A 21,410-nucleotide genomic window follows, 5' to 3' on the forward strand; every position below is an offset into this window, starting at 1 on the left:
TAGGTCACTTGTGATGCTGAGTTCTATTTAACTGTTTTTCTTTTTCAAAAAGGCAGATTTCTGCAGAGGAATGTTGAGAAAGGGGACACTGGAAAATATAAATCACCAAAGGTACCAATAAGGCTCTTTTTTTTTAGGTTCCTATTTTATTTTATTTTCAATTTATTTATTTATTTTTAGCTTTCAACATTTATTTCCACAAGATTTTGAGTTTCAAATTTTCTCCCCATCTCTCCCTTCCCCCCACCCTAAAAACACTGTGCATTCTGATCCAATAAGGCTTTTTTAAAGCCTTTTTTTCTACAAATTGTTACTGTGGAATAATTTAATAGGTGCATGTCTTGGTCAGTTATAGCTAGCCTGCAAATGAGTCTCTGAAGCTGATGGGCTTGGAAGAAAAATGATAACAAGAACCTTTCAACAACTGAAACATTGTCTGGTTGGTTGTCTTTCCTAATAATGAAAAATAAAAAAGCACAATTAAGTGCCTGCTGCAGCCACCACACAGGACAGGGTGCATCATGACCTGGCATTGTCTTTCTTCCTATTAAATAGCTTTGGGCATGATACACTGGAGAAGAAAGCACTTTGCAGAAACACATGAATTATGTAGGACATCACTACATTTCTCAGGACTAATTTTTTTTTCTTTTTTTCCCCACATTTCTTCCTCCTCTTATCTCTTCTAGGCTCTTTTCCTTCTTATTATAGCTCTTTCACGTGCTACTCCTTGTGTGAGCTAAATTATATTTTCCACCCACCATTGATACTAGTTCCAGACATTTGGAGCTCCTCCAATAGTTAGGAATTATTAAAAATTTGGTCCTTTACATATGTAAGTGACTAACCTGTGAAATCTTAAGCTGTGTCTCTGGCAGTGTGCACACACTGCCTTGAACCCAGCCTGCTTTTTCAGAGTATTCCTCTCATGGCCAATAACAAATGCTGATCCAGGACTTAAGGATGGAGTAGGGAAGGAGAGAAGTATGCAGTTGGGATATATATGTCACAGAAGAGATGCAGGCATGTAGTCTGTGGCCAAAGAACAGCGGGAAGATCATTACCCCATCCCCTCCCCAATTCCTACCCAAACCCAAACCTCACTTTCATATATAGTGCATAAATCAGGAACAGATGTGATGATTCCTATTCTCAAGGAGGTGCCAATTTAGTTACCAATTTATTTAGAAAAATTTTCTTTTGTTTCTGAGGCCTGTGACAACAAGCCTTACTCAGATACCATGGTTCACTCATTCCTCTCCTTTGACCTTTTAGTCTACCTTATTTCTCTGATCAAATGAATAGAGTGCTTGCAAACCTTGCCATGCTGTAAAAATGCCAGGTATTTGTATGATCTGTCATGGAATTCAAAAAGAAATGGTCCTGATACAGATGAATAAACTGCTAATATTCTTTTATATTTAAGGTTCTGTGGACTATTGCACAGATGGGTTAAATGACTGTTCTTTTTAAAAAAAGTAATTGAAGTGTATGTGAATATAAGATCATCTTCTGCAGATTCACTGAAAGGAAGCACCTTTTTGACCCAACCAGTAGCTCATAGGATGACAAGAACAGTATTTCTTTCATCTTGTTCCCTCAAGGTGTTGACTTCTTTGGTTGAGTCTCTATATTTTGAAAGCTTCTGATTTCATGTAGTTTGGAAATGATGATTATTGGCATAGTGACATCTCTTTTAACCTTAGTCATCTCTTAAACTTGTATGGATTAATGTTTTATCTGGTAACGTATATGGATAGTCAAACAAAACACATTATTTCATTGCATACTATATAGAGATATATGGATCTATATCTATTTATATAGCTATAAAGATAAATATAGATAGACATTGATGATATATAGAAACAGACATTTTGCATATATATTATATGCTATTATATTTGTGTCTATATACATGTAGGCACACACATGTATGTTATATATGTGCATGTGTATGGGTATGTATATATATGTGTGTATATATGTATATATGTGCATATATATATGTATAATAATTCAGTACTCTAAATCAGAGGTGTTAATGGGCTGCAAAATTAGAATGTGATAAGACTTTAGCCTGAAAGGGTCATGGTCTCACATTTCACCCTGGGCCATCTCCAGCCATCCTGATGAATATCAGGCCACTGGACCCAGATGGCTCAGGAGAAGAAAGTGAGGTTGGTGACCTTGCACAGCCCTCCCTCCCTCAAATCAAAGTCAACTGCAAGTCACGTCATCATCTTGATGTCATGGGCCTCTTCAAGAATGAAGGACAAATACAACAACAGCACTAGATAAAAATGTAATTGAGAAATGTTTCATAAAATAAACAAAAATAAAATTTAACATAGATCATTTTAGTTTGTGATTTTCTAAGTCAATTTGTAGTCTGCAGAATTTGATGCCACCAACCTAAACCAATTACCTATCTGTGATGAATAATACATTTCATCATAAATTCTTTGGAATCATGAATGGTCTTTGTATTAGTCATACTCCTTGCAGTTTTTAAAGTTATTGGTTTTTTACAGCTATCGTTACTGCATAAATTCTTATTCTGATCTGCTTACTTCATTCTATGGCAGTTTATGTGTCTTTCCATGTCTCTTCAAAAGTGCCCAACATTCATAGATACTTAATGAATGCTTTATTATTATGAATTATTATGAAATTATTATGAAAATTATTATGAAAATCATCATCATATGAAAGTCTTCTCACCTTGGTTGATGAAGAACAAATAGAAATGGTCCTAGGACAAGTTCCTACCCTGTTATTATTCTTTTTAAATTTAATGTTGTCTGAAATGTTGTATAAAATACTGCTTTTGTAGTTGGATAAAAATATTAAAATGAAAGCTCATCTTTTGATGGTTCACTGGAAATATTCTGAGTATTAACTCCAGTAGCAAACAGCATGGAAGAAATTCTACCTGGTTCCCACATTACTTTGACTTCTTTTAGGTCCCTATATTTTGAAAACTGTCTCATGAAGTTTAGAGATTATACACATTTGGTATGGTGTGAGCTACTATAAATGTTGTTCTTAAATTTTATGTTGTAGTGTCATGTCTGGATGATTTGGAAAAAATTTTGTGGGTAATAATGGTATGGTACAAGTAGAGTTTATCAGCTAAATTCTAAAAGATTATTTTGAGGTCTGTATCTGTCATAAGGGGATTTTTCACTGTCAGGCTATGAAAGGCAATAAATTTTTGATATATAATTCTAACCCCCACGTCATATCTTACTAGGTATTCTGTAGGTGGCAATTGTCTGTAGACTACAACAGTTTCTTCTGTTTCCTTCCATAATCTGTATTGATTCCCAAGGACAGACTGCTTAAGGATTACCCTTCTGTAATTTCTGGCGTAGCGACCTGGTTCTAAATTATCTTCATAAATCTCTCCATTTATTTCCACAAAAAAAAAATTCCATGTAAATTTGTTCAGCCATTTAAGTGATACTTCTTTGTCAACATTTTTTAGCTAACTTCAATGCAGATTTTTTTTCTTATTATCTCATTCTTCCCATTTTGATAGGGCATTGTCTTCTTTTTAATGGCATTCAGACAAAAATGGTCCTGGGACAAGTTACTATCCCATTATGATTCTTTCTTATTTACTGTGTATGGACACATACATAAAAGGGGCAAATTACTGCTTTTTGTAATTGAATAAAACAATTGGAGATGCACACTCAGCTTCCAATGGACTCATTGAAAGAATCTTTAGTACAACTCCAGTAGCAGACAAGCCAAAAGGCATGACATGCCTCTTCTTCTTACGTTATTAGTTTTTGTCATTGGGGCAATATGCCAAAGTAGTTAGAGTGTGTTAGATTTAGATTTAGGAAGAACATGGATTAACGTTCTCCTTCAACCAATGCTAACTCTGTGACCACAGGCAAGTCATTTAACTCCTCAGTACCCTAGGCAACTATCTCACTACTTAAATTAGAGCTAGAGTAAATCTCTCAACTGTGCTGACTCAGTACATTATAAATTCATGTTATCTTACTTCCTTTGAGCCCTCACCGGAACAAGGCAATTCTTTGATTTCTCTCTAATTGACTCCTTATCTCACACTGCACAGAAGCTATTCTAAACCTTATCTTCCACTCTCAAGCTTTCCATTCCTCTCCCATTCCATGCTCCCTCCAACCTCCTACAAGCTGAGAACCTTGTCTCTTGCTCCATTAAGAAAACTGAAGCCATTCAAAGTTAACTCCTTCTTCCTTTCTCTTCATCTCAAAACCCCTTGTTGTCACCCACCATTCTTTGTTCCTTTTCCTCAGCCTCTAACAAAGTGGTGGTCCTTCTTCTTGTCAAAGCTAACCCCTTTACAAGCACTCTTCATTCCATCCATTGAAGTTCTGTCAAAGAAACTGAAACTTCAATCACTCCCCAATTCATTTATTAAATTTTTTTCAGTTCCAAATTTCCTTACCCATTTTGAAGATAAGAAATATGATATCATACATATGAAGTCATGCAAGATATTAGCCATCATTGTCCTCCAAAATGCAAGGAATACAAAGGAAATAAAAATATGCTTCAACCTGTACTCTGAGACCATCAGTTCTCTCCTATGTTTAGACTAGTTCACAGTTTACAAATGAGCGTTAACGTGCCTATTTTCCCACATTCCATCCAGCATCTGCCATTTTTATTTTCTGACATCATGACAATCTGATGAGTATGACGTGGCACCTCAGAGTTGTTTTAACTTGCATTTTTATGATTATTAGTAGTTTGGAGCACTTTTCTTATGATTAAAGATAGCTTCAGTTTCTTCCTCCGAAAACTGCCTGTTCATATCCTTTGACCGTTTATCAGTTGAGGAATGACTCCTGTTTTTTATAAAGTAGGCTCAGTTCTCTATATATTTGAAAAATGAAACCTTTATCACAGAAACTTGGCATAATTTTTCTAATTTCCTGCTTTTCTTCTAATTTTGGCTGCACTGATTTTGTTTGCACAAAAACTCCCTCTATGCTCTCCCTCTTGATGACCTTATAAATTCTTATGGGTATAACTATCAACTCTATGTAGATGACTCATAGATCTATACATCAAGCCTCAGCCTCCCACTTGAGCTTAAGTATCATGTCACTGTCTCTTAGACCTTTCAGAAAAAAAAGATGTCCCAGAGACATCATAAGCTGAACATGTCCGTGAACTCATGAACTCACCATTTTCTCTAAAAAATTTCCCTCTCCCAAACTTTACTATATCTGTTGAAGTCACCACCTTCCTGATATTGTCCCAAGTTAGTAATTTTGGCATTATCCTTCATTTCTCACCCTCCATCACCCCACATATCCAACCAGTTGCTATGTCTTCTTGTCTCTGCTCCCCACAACATCTCTTGTATCCAATCCCTTCTTTCTACTCAGAGAGCTCAGACATTAGTTCAGGCCCTCAATACTTCTAATTTAGATTATTGATTCAGCCTCCTCATCGATCTTTCTGCCTCAAATCTACTCTAGTAGACTATTGCCAAAATGATTTTTTAAAATGCCAATCTCTCACTTCCTTTTTTTCAATTTAATAGTATTTTATTTTTTCCAATTACATGTAAAGACAAGTTTCAGCTTTCATTTTTTGAAGGATTTTGAGTTCCAAAATTTTCTCCCTCTCTTTTCCCCTTCTCCCCCTGTCCCAAATGGCAAGCCATCTGATATAGATTATATATGTACAATCCACGTAAAACATATTTCCACATAGTAAAGTTGTGAAAGAAGAAACAGAACAAAGGAAAAAAATCCACAAAAAAATGAAAATAGTATACTTTAATCTTCATTCAGGCTTTATCAGTTCTTTTTCTGGATGTAGATAGCATTTCAATCATGAGTCTTTTGGAACTGTCTTGATTCATTGTATTACTGAGAAAAGCTGAGTCGCTCATAGTTGATCATCACACAATGTTGCTGTTACTGTGCACAGTGTTCTCCTGCTTCTGCTCACTTCACGTGGCATCAGTCCATATAAGTGTTTCCAGGTTTTTTTCCGAAATCCACCTGTTCATCATTTCTTATGGAACAATAATATTCCATTACATTCATATACCTCAATTTATTCAGCCATTTTCCAATTGATGGGCATTCTCTCAATTTCCAATTTTTTTGCCAATAAGAAAAGAGGTGCTATAAATATTTTTGGTCATGTAGGTTTTTTTTACCCTTTTTATGATCTCTTTGGAATACATATCTCTAGTAGTAGATTGCTGGATCAAAGGGTATGCATAGTTTGTCCTTTGGACATAGTTCCAAATTGCTCTCCACAATGGTTGGATCAGTTCACAATTCTACTAACAATGCATTAGCGTCCCAGTTTTCCCACGTCTTCTCCAACATTTATCATGTTCCTTTTCTATTATATTAGCCAATCTTATAGACTTGTTTTAGTTTGCATTTCTCTAATCAATGGTGATTTAGAACATTTTTTTTCATATAATTATGGATAGTTTGATATCTTCAGCTGAAAAGTGCCTGTTCACATCCTTTGACCATTTATCAGTTGGGGAACAATTTGTATTCTTATAAATTTGATTTACTTCTCTACATATTTGAGAAATGAGACCATTATCAGAAACATTTGCTGTAAAGATTGTTTTCCAGTTTTTTGCTTTCCTTCTGATCTTGGTCTGCCTCAATTCTACTTACTCAACAGCTCCTATGACTCATTGCTGCTAGGATCAAATATGATCTCCATTGTTTAATTTTTAAAACCCTTTGCAGCATAGCCCTAACCCCTCCTTCCAACCTCATTGGACGTTACTCTCTCCTCACACTCTCTGCTCCAGACAAATTGGTCTTCTCTCTCTCCTTCATGCATGATACTCCATCACCCATTTCCATGCATTTGACCTGACTACCCTCTGATATTAGAATTCACCCCCTTCTTACCTTTTTCACAGAGAATTCCTCTCCTCCATCAGGATGATACAAATACTCTAATACAAAGCCTTTCAGTTCCCCCAAACTACCTGCATTGGTAGTAGGAATTTCCTCACATGGGAGTTCCTTGTGCCAGTGACATCACAGGTCTCAGCTATTTTGCTATTCACTCATGTATTTGTCATTTTTCCCCTTAGAGAGGAAGCTCCATACAGTTCATTTCATTCATTGTATTTGCAACCTTAGTATAGCAGGCATAGTGCCTGGCACATGGTTGATATCCAACTAATGTTTGTTGATCTTTTTATTAATAAGTTATACATGAGTTGCCCATGGATATAAGTTTCTTTACTGGAATTTTTTCTAGCACTGATAAAATCAGCAGTCTGGATACCATGACCTCCTCCCCACTGCCATTATCAACATCCAGAACATAGATTGTAAACATTCAACATCTCCTTCAATTTCCATCTTAAACACCTTCTCTGGTCTCTTTCTTTGTTGTACTGTCATGTGTACTTAGATTTCTACTTTGTATTATAGTTATTGGGGCCCTATCTTATTTCTCCTATGAGAATATGAGCTCCTTCATAGATGTGTCCTTTTTATCTCTGTCTTTCCCTCACAGTCTAGCCCAGGGCCCTGTACACAGTAGGTTCACAAGAAATGTTTATGGAAGGAATGATGTGACTCACTCACATGTCCTGGCTTCACCCACCTGGGAAGGGAGATTCCAGAGAATGACTCCGTCCTCCTCTCACCTCTCTGAATTTTGTTTTATGGCAGCGAATGAGAGATGACAAAGCCTCCCCCTTGTGATATTAATGCTGATTCTTGCAGTCTAGGTGGCAAAATGACAGGACATAATGCTTAAATCGGCTCTTCGGGAATGCAGCGGTTTGGTATCAAAGGCACAGTGTTGGAGGGGCTCCCTTCAGAAATGCTAACCCCTAAGATTGTTTTGGAGGGAAGAGGCTTTTATGTCTCTTCAGATGTAGCATCCCTGTCAGATTTCAATGTGAAAAATAAAATATTACAGAGGTGTTGACAGTCTGGTTAAAAATAGCCTCATCTATTAAAAGGTGAAAACATGGCGTGAAACACAGGAGCCTGACACTTTCTATTCAGTTGCAACCCAGCTGGTGGGGAGAGAGTTTTTAGGAGATGTTTCCCTCTTTCACTATAGAAAGAGGCGGTTCCAAAATGAAGAATCTCATTTTTCATGAGTATAAGCAAAAAATGAGGGGCAGCTAGTTGGCACAGTAGATAGAGTACCGGGCCCGGTGTCAAAAAGACTTGAGTTCAAATCTGACCTTAGACACTCACTAGCTGTGTGACTCTGGGCAAGTCTCTTAACCCTGTTTGCCTCAGTTTGCTCATTTGTAAAATGAGCTGAAGAATAAAATGGCAAACCACTCCAGTATCTTTGCCAAGAAAACCCCAAATGGGGTCACCAAGAGTCAGGCACAACTGAAAAACGACTGAAACAAAATGACAAGAGAGCCAAACCTCCCCTGGCTCATGCTGTAAAATAGGAAAAATTGATCTGGAGGTCATTAGTAGAGATTGCAGCCAAAGGGCCCAATTTCTCAAACCCTCTCTTGCTTATTGAACCTTAGAATCTCAGAGTTTTGAGGACCTCACAAGCTGTAGCATAGGGAAAGAACACTGCATTTGCAATCCAAGGACCAGGGTTCAAATACCAGCTCTGATACTTAACCCCTCTGTGACCTTAGGCAAGACAGGTCTTCTGGAGGCAAAATGCCTTCCATATCCAGAGAAAGAACTATGGAATTGGATCTCAGAATGAAGCAGACCATTTTCTGTTATGTTCTGTTTTGTTTTATGGTTTCTCCCATTCATTTTAATTCTTCTATGCAACATGACTAAGGTGAAAATGTATTTAATAGGAATGTATTTGTAGAACCTATATAAGATTGCATGCCATCTCAGGGAGGGAGGGGAAAAAAAATCTAAGATATATGGAAGTGATTGTAAAAAACTTAAGACAAATAAAATAATAATAATAAAAGATAGATCTTTTCTTAGTGCACAGCTTTCCTTATCTGTAAGATGAGGGGAAGTCTGACTAGATGACCTCTTAAGATCCTTCCAGCTTCAGCCTTAACTCTATGGTTCTATGATTCTACAGCACTGGCAATAGCGGTCATCTATTGGAGAGCTAGGTGGCACAGTGCATAGAGTGCTGAGTCTGGAGTCAAGAAAACTCATCTTCCTGAGTTTAAGTCCAGCCTCAGACATTCATTGGCTGTGTGACCCTGGGAAAGTCCCTTCACCCTGTTTGCCTCAGTTTCCTCATCTGTAAAATGAGAAGGAAATGGCAAACTATTCCAGTATCTTTGCCAAGAAAACCCCAAAAAGGGACATGAAGAGTCAGACATGACTGAATAAGAGCAGCAACAATAGCCTCAGTTAAAGATCTCCATTGATGGGTTATTGTCTCTTCATCCTGCTGTTGGGGGCCTGGACATAGGGGAAAATGTTAGTTTCCCATGTTTAAGATGCCAGCTTATTTTCAGTTTCATTACCTTGACACTTAACCATTTTTAAATTAAGGGATATCACTTTCTAAATGAACCTTCTTTTATTAGGTGCCATCTCTGGCTTTTAAAAAGTAGAATTAATTCTAAACATGTGCCATAAACATAGATCGATCCCTTTATTAGCATTTTAATAGTCATGTTTCTTCATGGAAAAACTCTGTCATCGCTTCCACTGACATAAAAAAGACATCCATGATTCCCTAAGACAGAGCCAATAAAGCTGTAAATTTGTGAAAAGAGGCTATTTAATGGTAATTCATTATATAGAGGCCCACAAATTGTGGAAGCAGAAATAGAATTAAATCTCTTGAGACTTGACATCTTATTTGCAAGATAAAAAGTGATGACCAAAGAGGGCTTGGGGGCTGATGAATAATTCCCAGATTTTATGTGGTCCATCCCAGGTTCAGATAATAGCCAATTCTGACATGCTCCTCCTCAGTATTTCAAACTGATGAGTCATCCCTAACTTCTGAGGGCTATTTCTAACCCACCTACTACTTAGATCCTTGATTTATCTCATTCTCTTTGCAGAGCCTGCTATAACTTCTGATTTTGAAGATACATCAATCAATCATTAAACCTTTATTAAACACCTACTATATACCTGGCATGATACAGGTATCATGGGATACCCTTTTCTGTTTACATGGGGATCACAGTGCCTCTCTTTAACTTTGTTTTCTCTTACCTCCAGCTCTACCCAATAAATCCCATTCTAATCCATATATTGCTAACCCAGGTTCAGACTTATCCATAAATCTAATACTTGGAGTCCTACTAAGTGAATTGAACTATAATTGATAATGGTGACTATATCTGACTGTAACTCCTCCAGGGCAAAGACTGAGTCTTATTCAAATTCTGTATCTCTTTCTAATGCCTTGCAGAGATCCCTATATATTGTGGGCACTCAAAAATCACTGGACAACTAATGGGGTAATATAAGATCATAGAACTGGATAGGACCCCCTCATTTCATATATGAAGAAGCTGAGCCCAGGGAGTGTAAGAGCTTTGCCCAGAGTCACATAGGTAGTATGAGGCAGCATTTGAACCCGGGTCCTCTTACTCCAGAGCCAGGACTCTTTGTGTTGTACCACGACATCAATAATTTGATCAGTTCAACGAATATTATATACCTACTATGTGCAAAGCCAAAGAAAACAACAACAAAAACAGTCAACATTTCCTACAAGGAATTAATATTCTTCTGGAGAGAGAGACATCTTTATAAATACGAAGTATATATTAAAAATCCACAGAGTAATAATGCATAGACTTTAGGAATTGTAGCATGGTCATTGAGGGAGCTATTTGGGTTTAAAGTAGTCTCTTAGTAATTCTCATCTCAAACCCCAGCTCTTTGTCCAATTGGTCCTCTAGCCAAGCCCTGGTATTCAATCTTTCAATCTATTCAAGGATATTTTCACCCATCCCAAAAACATATTTTCCTCACATATATTACAGACTTTATTTTATGCAGTGCTGCATACTGTCTCAGGTGAATGAAGTTCACCACTCTAAGGATTTCTGCATCATAACATAGTATGTGAAGTAAATATAGAGAAAAAGATTCCTGACTACACAGAGTGTATGTGTAGAGATAAAGCTATTTGGATAAATTCAAGAGTTCCCTCAGTGCTAGAAATTCCTACTATCTATCACTTAGATAGCCATAGAATCTCAGGAGCTAAAAGGCACCTTAGAGGCTCTCTATTCCAAGGGTCATTAAACTATGGTCTCAAGGGCCAAAGCCATCCCACAGACTGTGCAGTCCACAAGCTAAGAATGGTTTTTACATTTTAAAATAAAGTTGTATTTTAAAATGTAGAAATAATTCTTAGCTTGCAGGCCATACAAAAACAGGTAGAAGACCAGATTTGACCCATAGGCCATAGTTGGATGACCCCTGCTCTGGTCTAACTTTCCACCCCAGGAAGGAATCTCCTTTACAACATCTCCAATTAAAAATTAATCAGCCTTTATTCGAGCATGTCAAGTTATAGGGAACTCACTACCTCATGAAGCAGTCCATTCTAAGAGTAGACAACTAATATTGTTAAGTAGTTCTTCCTTGTGTTGAGCTAAACACTAGCTCCTTGGGTGTTCTACCTAGTTTTCCTGAGTTCTTCCCTCTGCAGTCACTTCTTTCTAGCCTTCTCATCCTAGAATTTCACTCTTTCCTCTATATCCTTCTCACTCTGGACCTTCATTCTTCCCCTGTGGCCTTCTCACTTTGGATGACCACATCAGCCCTTTGGCTACTTCCTCTGATTAGTCAGTTTCTCCCAGAACCTCCATCATAAGGATAATGCCAAGGCTCCCCATGTTCATTCCTTCATTCCTCTCCAGAGTCTGGGCTTTCTTTTATGCAGTATCTGCCCTCTCTAGAGTATATGTTCCTTAAGAGCAGGAAATGTCTCTCCTTTTGCTTGTATTTTGTATCCCCAGTGCTGGGCGCCGTGCCTGACATACAGTAAACTTTTATTAAAAGCTTGTTGACTGACATTGAATAAAATTCTTCCATATAACAGTCACCAGATACTTGAAAACAACCTTCTGGGTTCAAATAAATGTGTGTTGCTGTATTAGGGGATACATCAAAATCATTATCCATGATTAATACCTTATTATGAATTACTTTATAAGATTAGCTAACCAATCACTTAACTGGGTTGGACCTGCCCTCTTTAGTTGGGGGTAGAGGTGGAGAACATACATACAGAGCTGTTCTGTCATTTCTCTGTCAACCATGGTGTAGACTAGATTTTCTTGAGTTACTCTAGCTGTAAGTCCGAGGATGATTTCTCTCCTCCCCAGGCACCAAAGAGGAACTTCCAAGGGAGCAGGGGAGAGGATTGGGAGAAGGAAGGAGGAGCATAAAAGCAATGTTCCTAGAATATATACTTAAGCCTACACTTGGAATCCAGATGTTTAAAAATGAGAAGAAGAGATTAAAAATGAGAGAGTGAAATGACTGCAAGTAAACCTATCAGCAGCCCAAATGTGCAGACTAATTCAATTTCACCATCTCTGCTGCTCTAAAGAGTGCGGATTCAAGAGCCCAGAGGCCTTTCCATAAAAGCAGCAGGAAATGAAGTGCATAAAACAGAACTGCCCGGTTTTCCAATGAAAAATTGTAAATTTCACCAACTTCATCCAAACTCAAGCATTCTAGTTACTGCCCCTACTAAAATTTCAGCATCTACACTTGTACAGGAGGATACCACCTGAATTTCTATACTTCATCACTCACAGGAAGGATGAAGACATTCACAAACCTGGGATAGAGGAACAAAAGTCATTCTTCTTCAATGGACTAAAGGAAACCCCTGGTTGTCCCTCTCCAGTTCCCATGACCACAACTGGTACCTAAAGCTGCCAGGATCAAGTGGAAAGAATGAACTTGGGGCAGCTTAGGTGGCACAATCAGGCCCTTGAGTCAGGAGGACCTGAGTTCAAATTTGGCCTCAGACACTTGATACTTACTAGCTGTATGACCCTGGGCAAGTCACTTAACCCCAATTTCCTTGCTTTCCCCACTCCAAAAAAAAAAAGAATGAACTTGAAGATTTAAGAACTTCCTAGTTAAAAGGAATTGTAGAGAGCTAAGCCAACTACTTTTTTTGATTAGAGTATGGTGTCATGGAATGAGCACTACTCATGGAGTCCAAAGGACTGCTTACACCCTAGCTCTGAATCTTAATAGCTATATGTCCCTAGGCAAGTCACTTCATCTAAGCTTTCTACATCTATAGAATGGCGCCTGTACTCCTTACTTTATAGGTTTGTTGTTAAGGGAGTACTTTATAAATCTTAAAGCACTAAGATTTCAATGTGAACTATTGTTATTACAACATGCTAAGACTTCAGGGTGAGAAAGTGACTTCCCTAAGTTCAGAGAGTAACACCAGAAGATGAGTCCTGAAACCCAGGGTGTAGTCTCAGCTCTGCCACTGACCCACTGTGTTACTCTGAGCAACTTACCTCATTCCTAGGTCTCAGGTTAGTCAAGTGGTGTTCAAGTGGTGATAACAATATCCCCAAACTAGCCTCAAATGAAAGAATAAAAATGACAAGACCAGGCTAGATAGTCTCTGAGATCTAAGATAATTTGATTCTCCTCAGATATGTTGTTATAAATTATACAGCCTAGCTAAGCTCACATGATTTCATTTCTGCACTCCATGCCTAAGCCCCTGTATATTTGAGTTATGATGGTGACAAGTAGAGCAAGGGCTCCCTGTCTGTGCAGCCCACTCCCACTACTGAGCTTTATCTAAATCACTTTAATACTCAGAACACCTTTTCCCCCTTCCATCCCCTCTAAGCTATAATTCAAATTGCTTCTGGAATTCCATTTCCACCATAAAACCTACCTAGATTGACCAATGGAGAGTGGACAGCTGACCTCTAAATCAGTCTGAAAAAACCCTAACCACTCTCTACTATTACTCATCCCATGTTGGTTTTTTACCTCCAGTCCAACCCAGGCCAGCCTCCCTCACTCTCCCCTTTCTGGGGGAAAATAGAGCTGCCTGTCTGACCTGGACCACAACTGAGAAATTGCATCAGCCTTACTCCCAGTCATCTCAGTTCTCTCTTCTCATGATGCCCTGGAGAAGGCCCTGCCCTGATGTCTGAATTTTCTTCTTCAAAGATCCTCCTTCTTTGACAGTCAGTCCCTGAAGCAGCTGGTAATAGGCATCCAGCTTTGAGTCCTTCATGCCCCCCCAAAAGGCCTCTCTCTTCAAAAGACCTTTCACCTTGCACTAGCCTTGCCTAGTGAGAGGCAGCTCAACACATTTCAACATTTTGAGACAGACTTGTTTTTCCTTTTAAATGATTTATTTCAAGTTGCGGAAAAGTGGCATCAAGGAGTGGGGAGTGTAGAGGAAGAGTAAGCAAAAATGAAAGAACTTAAGAGCAAAGCTATAAGGAACTTTAGCAATTATATCATCCACACATCTCATGTGATGGTTGGTCATATTGAAGGGAAATGACTTGTCCCAGCTTACAGAATGGATTCTTGAGTGACTATGTACATACAAAACATACAGAGAATCAATAGAAGGTAACCTTGAAGGGGAAGGCACTCTTGACTGGTGGACCATAGAAAGGCCTCTTTCAATGGTGGCCATCAAGTGGAGTCTTGAAGAGAGCTAGAGGGTCTAGGAGGCAGAGGTGGGGAAGCAAAGCAGTCAGTCAGTGCAAAGGTTCAGAGATCAGAGGTAGGAGAAACAGCACCTTGTGTGCAAAACAACAATGCTCTTACTGTATGACTGGACCATCAAGTTTGTAAGAGAGAGTAATGTGTAAAAAGACAGGAAAGATAGGACAGGATCAGGTTAGAAAGAGTTTTAAAAGACAAACCAAGAGAGAATCACTGAAGCTTATTAAGCAGGGCAGTGCCATCCATCATGTCAGGCTCTCTCTCTCTTCAGCTCAATATAGAGAAACAGATCCTACAATTAGAGCTGTTTAAAAATGTAATGAGCCGCCCCGGGGGAGAAGCCAGTCCCTCATCATTGGAAGCCCTCAAGCAGAAGCTGGAAGGAAGGTGTTCTTATTATCCCCCCGACTTTACAGTTGAGGAAATTAAGGCAAAAAGAGGTTAAGTGACTTGCCCAGACAGAGCTAATACATAACTGAGGCCGGATTTGAAGTCTGATGATGCTTCTGTTTCTAGACCTGGCATTCTATCCACTGTAACACCTTTCCCCTCATTACTACTCTTTCTTTTTAAAAGAAAACATCTAAGACAAACATTTAAAAGAAAACATCTAGAAGAGTCAAGACCCTGGCTAACCCATATAGAATTCCCACAAGAAATAGAGAAGTCAAACCTGGAATTAAGAAGATATTAGACCAAAGTGATGACTCCCCTGGTGGTTCTGGGAGGACTAACATAACTCAGTAGGCACCATTTTCCTATCAGAGTCTCTGGTATCTTCACCAATTGGCTTGTTATCAGCCTTTGTGCCCCTGAGGTACTAAGAATTTCACAGTCATGTTGTTCATTACTAAGTTCCATTTTCAAAGGGGTATTAACTGCTCCATCTCTGCTAATCTTGGATATAAGGTGAGTGCTGTTTCCACCCCATAAATACCTCCTGTACTGCACTCCCAGATTAAATGCAAAAACATAATAGGTCCTTTATCTTGTCCCCCAGGACAAAAATGAATCTACCACAAAGCTCTCATTGGGTAGGCATTCAGTTTCTTTGCTAATATGATCCCACAGAAAGCCTGGGTCATCAATCAGTCATTTGATTAGTTTCCAGGACTCACACACATATAACTGCTTACAATCCTTCATTTGTACCTGGAAATCACATCTGAAAGAAGCCTGTTCCCGACATAGGAAAGTGGAAAGAGCACTGGCTCAGGCATCAGAAAACCTGGGTTCAAATCCTGTCATGATACGTAGTACCTGTGTCATCTTAGATAAGTCACAGATGACTTCTGAGGATCCTTTCAGCTCTATGGATCCTTCTAGGATGCTATGAACCTGCTGCAAATTCTGAAGTTTGAACCATGGGGAAGGGTCTGTGTGGTTCATGCTGAAGCAGCACTTCAAGAGTTCAGTATCTTCCTAGATCTTAGTATCTTCATTATCTTCAAGATCTGGGTGGGACTATCCCAATACTTTAATAATTATGTATGCATACATATTATATATATATATATATATATATATATATACATATATATATATATACATATATATACTTGCATGTATATACATAAACAACAATAGCTAGCATTTATTAAAGTTTGCAAAGTGCTTAAGAAATATTACCTCATTTTATCCTCACAACAATCCTGGGAGGTGGCTACTATTATTATCCTTATTCTAATTACAGATGAAGAGATTGAGGTAGACAAAGGTTCGAGGCAGATAGTGACTTGCCCAGGGTCATGTAGCTAGTAAGTGTCCAAGGCTACATCTGAACTCAGTTCTTCCTGACTCCAGGCCCAGTGATCTATTTACTGCACCATCTAGTTGCTCTATAGTTATAATTATTCATAGTTGTATATAATATATACAGATAATTTTTATGTATAATTATATAATTAAGGTCTAATTATACTATCCAATATTTATGTGGTGCCTTCAAGGTTTACATTTACCATACCCCCAGGAAGTAGTATTTTGATTTATTTGGGGTCCACACACATAATTTCGTCAAAGTGCGAAATTCTTAGGGTAAAAATTCCTTCCATAGATGCAAAGGGAAGGAGAAGGGAATAAGCATTTGTATAGGAACTACTAAGTGGCAGGTACCATGCTAAATGCTTTTACAATTATTATCTCATTTGGTCCAGATGCAAATAAATCATGTGTACTAGGGGTCAAGGTCTCCCATTGCATCCTGGGCCATCTCCAGTCATCCTGAGGAATATCAGGTCCCTGAATTCAGATGGCTCTGGAGGGGAAGTAAGGCTGGTGACCTGCACAGCCCTCGCTCACTCAAAACCAAGTCAAGTGCAAGTCATGTCATCATTTCTCTGATGGCATGGTCTTCTTCAGCAATGAAGGATAAACACAAAATCATCTGTAATTTATAATCTTGGAGAATTATCTAGGGACACTCAGAGGTTACATAATTGTCCATAGTCATATAACTAGGAGGTCTCAGAGGCAGCTCCTGAGCAAGGCCAAGTTGATGCCAACACTGTATCACTTAAGGTTGATTTTTTCCTTCAGTCATATCCTACTCCTTGTGACCCCGTAGACCATATTGTCTATGGAGTTTCTGAGCAAAGATACTGGAATGGTTTGCCATTTCTTTTTCCAGTGGATTAATACAGAGGTTAAGTGACTTGCCCAGGGTCACACAGCTAGTAAGTATCTGAGGACCGAGTTGAACTCAGGTCTTCCTGACTCAAGGGCCAGTGTTGTATCCACTAAGTCATCTACCTTCTGAGGTTGATACTACTGATATTATTGCACCCTTTCACAGATGGCAAAACTAAGGCTAGGAGAGGTTAAGTGATTTGCATGTCATCACATTGCTAGTATAGGTCATAGACAGGATTTGAACCCAGGTCTCTCCTCCAAGTCCAGTGCTCTTTCTACTCTACCCCGCTGTCTCTTATTCAAAGCCATTGCCAAATGGTTAGATTTTCCACATGGGTTATGACATATCACAATTCCATTTTGTGCATGTTGTATAAGGCTTGCCCACTGTAAGTTGTATATATTCTCTCCTGTCCCCCTTACATTGTAATCTGCTTGAATGCAGGGTCTGCATCAGCTCTCTATGAATACTCCCATCCCAAACACGATGTCTTGCATGTGATTGTGATTTATCCTTCATTCTCAAAGAGGTCCATGACATCAAGGAGATGATTACATGACTTGCAATTTAATTTGACTTGAGTGAGAAAGAGCAGCTTGTATATGGTAGGTACCCAGTAAATGGCTGTTGAATTATATCAAATTAGGTTGAGTTGAATGCATGGAATTAGCAAAACCCAATCGAACTTTTCAAGACCCAGCTCAAGTCCTAATTCCTAACTGAAGGTTTCCCTAGACAGTCAGTTCCATGATGTTGCCTCCACAGGGCTTCTGAACTATAGCTTTCTAGTCATTACCACCCAGCTGGGTACTCAGTTCAATTCTCTGTAATTTTGTTCTTGATTTTATCTGTGTGTGACCCTTTTCCCCCCAATTTGATTGTAATATTCTTGAGGTCAAGACCCCAACCTTTCACATTTTCCATTCCCCTTACCACAGGCTTCTATACACAAGAACTACCTAATGTTGATTGGTTGGCCGGGTTGCTGATTGATTGGTCGATAATCCTAAACTATGGCAAGTACCCAAATCAAGATTTACATGAAACCTGTAGTATACATCTCCATCTCCGAAGGTAAAAATGTGCACCATCTCTTTCCAATTTTTTTCCTCTGGGAAGTTTTAGCATTCCTTCAGAATTAGGTGATTTATGTGTTCTTTCATCCTCCATTGAGGCCTTCCTCCAATGTCTCCTCATAGCATCTCAAAGTCTAGGCCAGAAGAGTAAAAGTTCTGAAGGATATTGTACTGGAGAATACCTAGATGCTCATCTTCCAAGACGCAACCTTGCTCACCCTGGAGGTGCTCATCATCAGAAGGCTGGTCACAAGGTGATGATTTTTTTGGTCACATCAATTCATCAGCTAAAGGATTAAGGAAATTGGTAGCAGGGGGCCCCGTAGATGGGGGAATCACAGATCCTTTGAAGTACTGGCATTTACAATTCCATATAGAAAATGTTTTTTCTCTCTCAGCCAGTTCTGACATTTGGGTATTGAGTCAATGTTTCATTTCAGACTTGACATCCTTCAGAAGATGGAAAACATCAAAAAAAAAAATATTGTGGCCATTAAGTCTAATCACATGCTTCTTGGAAGCAAATTTTTAATTAATGACTAACACAGAATAAAAACAAATAGAACATAGATTTGTTTTCATTCTCTTAAGAAAATGAAAAGAGCATCTAGTTCCTAATCTCTGGTGTGGGAAAGGAAGAACAGTGTGCCAGTCTAGGTAAACAAATCATTTTCTGGATATTTTATGCTACTTTTGGTGGGTGATTATATTACTACTGTTTCTAATCAATTTCATTATAAGATAATGGAATAATAAGTTAGAGCTGGAAGAAACTTTAAATATTATTTAGTCTACCTTTGTCATCATCTAGGTAAAAAAATGAAGTTCAGAGTAGAACATGGACATGGCCAAGATTACACAGCTAAGAAACAGCAACACCAGGTTTTAAGCCCTGGAATTTTTGACCTACATAATACTTAAGTAAGTCTGGTGATGGGGGAAAGGAAGATGCTATGGTGTAATGGAAAAAGTGATGGATTGTGAGTTACAAGGAGTCCCAGTGATACCCACCACTACATGCTATGTGTTATCAGGTAAATCACTCCACTCCTCTAGGCCCCAATTTCTTTATCTGTAAAGCTGGGATAATAATCCCTTTTCTTAGAGGATTATCATGAGGATCAAATGAAATTATATGGATGGATCTTCAAAATAGAAAGTATTATACAGGTATAAAGGTTTAAGCCATACAACCTTGGGTAAGTCATGTCTCTTAGAACCTGAGTTTTTCTCACCTATAAAATGAATTGGACTAAATGATTTTGAAGGCTCTTTCTACCTGGAAAAAGCAATGATTCTAAGAACTATGCTGTGAATCTATGTTCCTAAATATACTGCAAACAGAAGGCAAAAATGTTGAATAAAGGAGCTTTCATCAGATAGAGTTGCTCAGGGAAGGCTTCCTGGAAAAGATGCGTTTTAAGCAGTGTGAATCACCTATGGGGAAATTATATTATGATCGCTATTATTATTAAAAATAAATGACATTTATATAATACTTTTAGTCTTACAAGTTTTTTACATACATCAAGTCACTTTATTCTCCTAGATATTTTTAATCTCCATTTTACAGATCAAGAAATACACTCAAAGATGTTGTCTTTTCCAAAGTTATATAGCCATGGTAGAGACAGTATTTGAACCCAGGTCTCTGTTGACATTCAATTCTGTACTACAGTAACCCAACAGGGATCAGAACCTTGTTAGGATTGTAGAGTGGTGGCCCCTCTCAAGTCAGATCTATTTCCTGTATTGGCCCCATCCTGGCTTCTCTCTAAAAGGATTCTTCTTCCTTTTCACCTGGAAATTCTAGAATTCCCTCCAAACTCAGGACAGTGCTTGACCAACCTGATGCAAAAGCAATCATTGAACCAGGATGACAAGAATTCTGAAGACAACTCCAATCAAAGAGAGAAAGACCAGAGCACTGCAGTCCATAATTCTCACCCTCCTAAATTCATTACTGATGTCAGAGGTATTGATAATACAGCGTTCCTCACAGAAGCTGCCTGTAGTGTACACAGGCTATGAATTTGTTAAAGTATTGAGCCTGTTAGAGAGAAGATGAAAAAACCTGGATGTGATGTACCTCAGCTCTGGCTACAGGGCATGTCAGCTGAGGGAACAAAGACAATCAGGCTTCCCTCATTGGGCTTCTAGATTAATAATGGGGAAGTCTGCAGAGGGACAGTTCTCCAATTGCCAGGCCAGCTGTAAAATCGAGTGAAATACGATAGTTTGTAATCTGTGTACTTGTCATGTAAATTAGGATCCTTAAAGGGCTTTTACATGTGTCTTTGGCTTTCATGCTGAACACCAAAAGCAACAAGGCGGAAAGGGACATTCATCATTTTGAGGAATGGATATTCCGGGCAACAGACAGAGATGCTGTTGAATTCATCAAGGGGAAAGTCAGAGGTTTCCTCCTCTCATACCACCACTGTTCCCACCCCCTCCCCCAAGCTTGGAAGAGCTGTGTAACCCTCACGAATTAATAGGAAGCACCTCCTTAGCAGGAAACCAACAGCAGTGTCATTTTCTTCCCAGTGATATGCTACTCAGAACAGTATAGATGCTTTCAGAGGTAGCCAGGAGAAGGGCTGGGGAAGCTGAATCACTCACTTAATGAGGGTAGGCTACAGGCTTTACTACTGGGGCAGGAGGTCTCAGGGTTAGCTTAGGAGGCTCTCAGTGACTTAAACGCTTCTGCTCTCTTCTCCTGAAAACAGAAAGAGGAAATAGGCTATAAGAAAGATTGGGTGACTGGTAGATGAGGAAAACCAAAGAACAGGTTAGACATATGTAAGAGCTTCCTTATGAATGTGGGAGACAATGATCATGAAACACTGTGTACACTGTCAGGCTCTACTGATCGTAGGATCATAGATTCAGTATTGGAAGGAACCTTAGAAACCATCTACTCCAATGTCCCCTTTTATAGATGAGGAAACTAAGGCACATATAGGTTAAATGATTTGCTCAGGGTCACACTGCTAGTAAATGTCTGAAGATTTGAACTAAGGTCTTCTTGATCTTAGGGCAGCTAGGTAACACAGTAGA

General features: G+C 38.7%; 1 long non-coding RNA gene across 1 annotated transcript in view; it reads right to left on the reverse strand.

Moving 5' to 3' along the window:
• LOC140519650 (uncharacterized) overlaps positions 1-21,410 on the reverse strand; it is a 48,031-nt gene that overhangs the window by 25,948 nt on the left and 673 nt on the right. Inside the window, exon 2 of the long non-coding RNA XR_011972255.1 lies at positions 20,856-21,069. This is a non-coding gene — a long non-coding RNA (uncharacterized lncRNA). The remainder of the gene's footprint in view (positions 1-20,855; positions 21,070-21,410) is intronic.

This window comes from Notamacropus eugenii, chromosome 1, assembly GCF_028372415.1.
Source record: "Notamacropus eugenii isolate mMacEug1 chromosome 1, mMacEug1.pri_v2, whole genome shotgun sequence".
NCBI classification, from domain to species: domain Eukaryota; kingdom Metazoa; phylum Chordata; class Mammalia; order Diprotodontia; family Macropodidae; genus Notamacropus; species Notamacropus eugenii.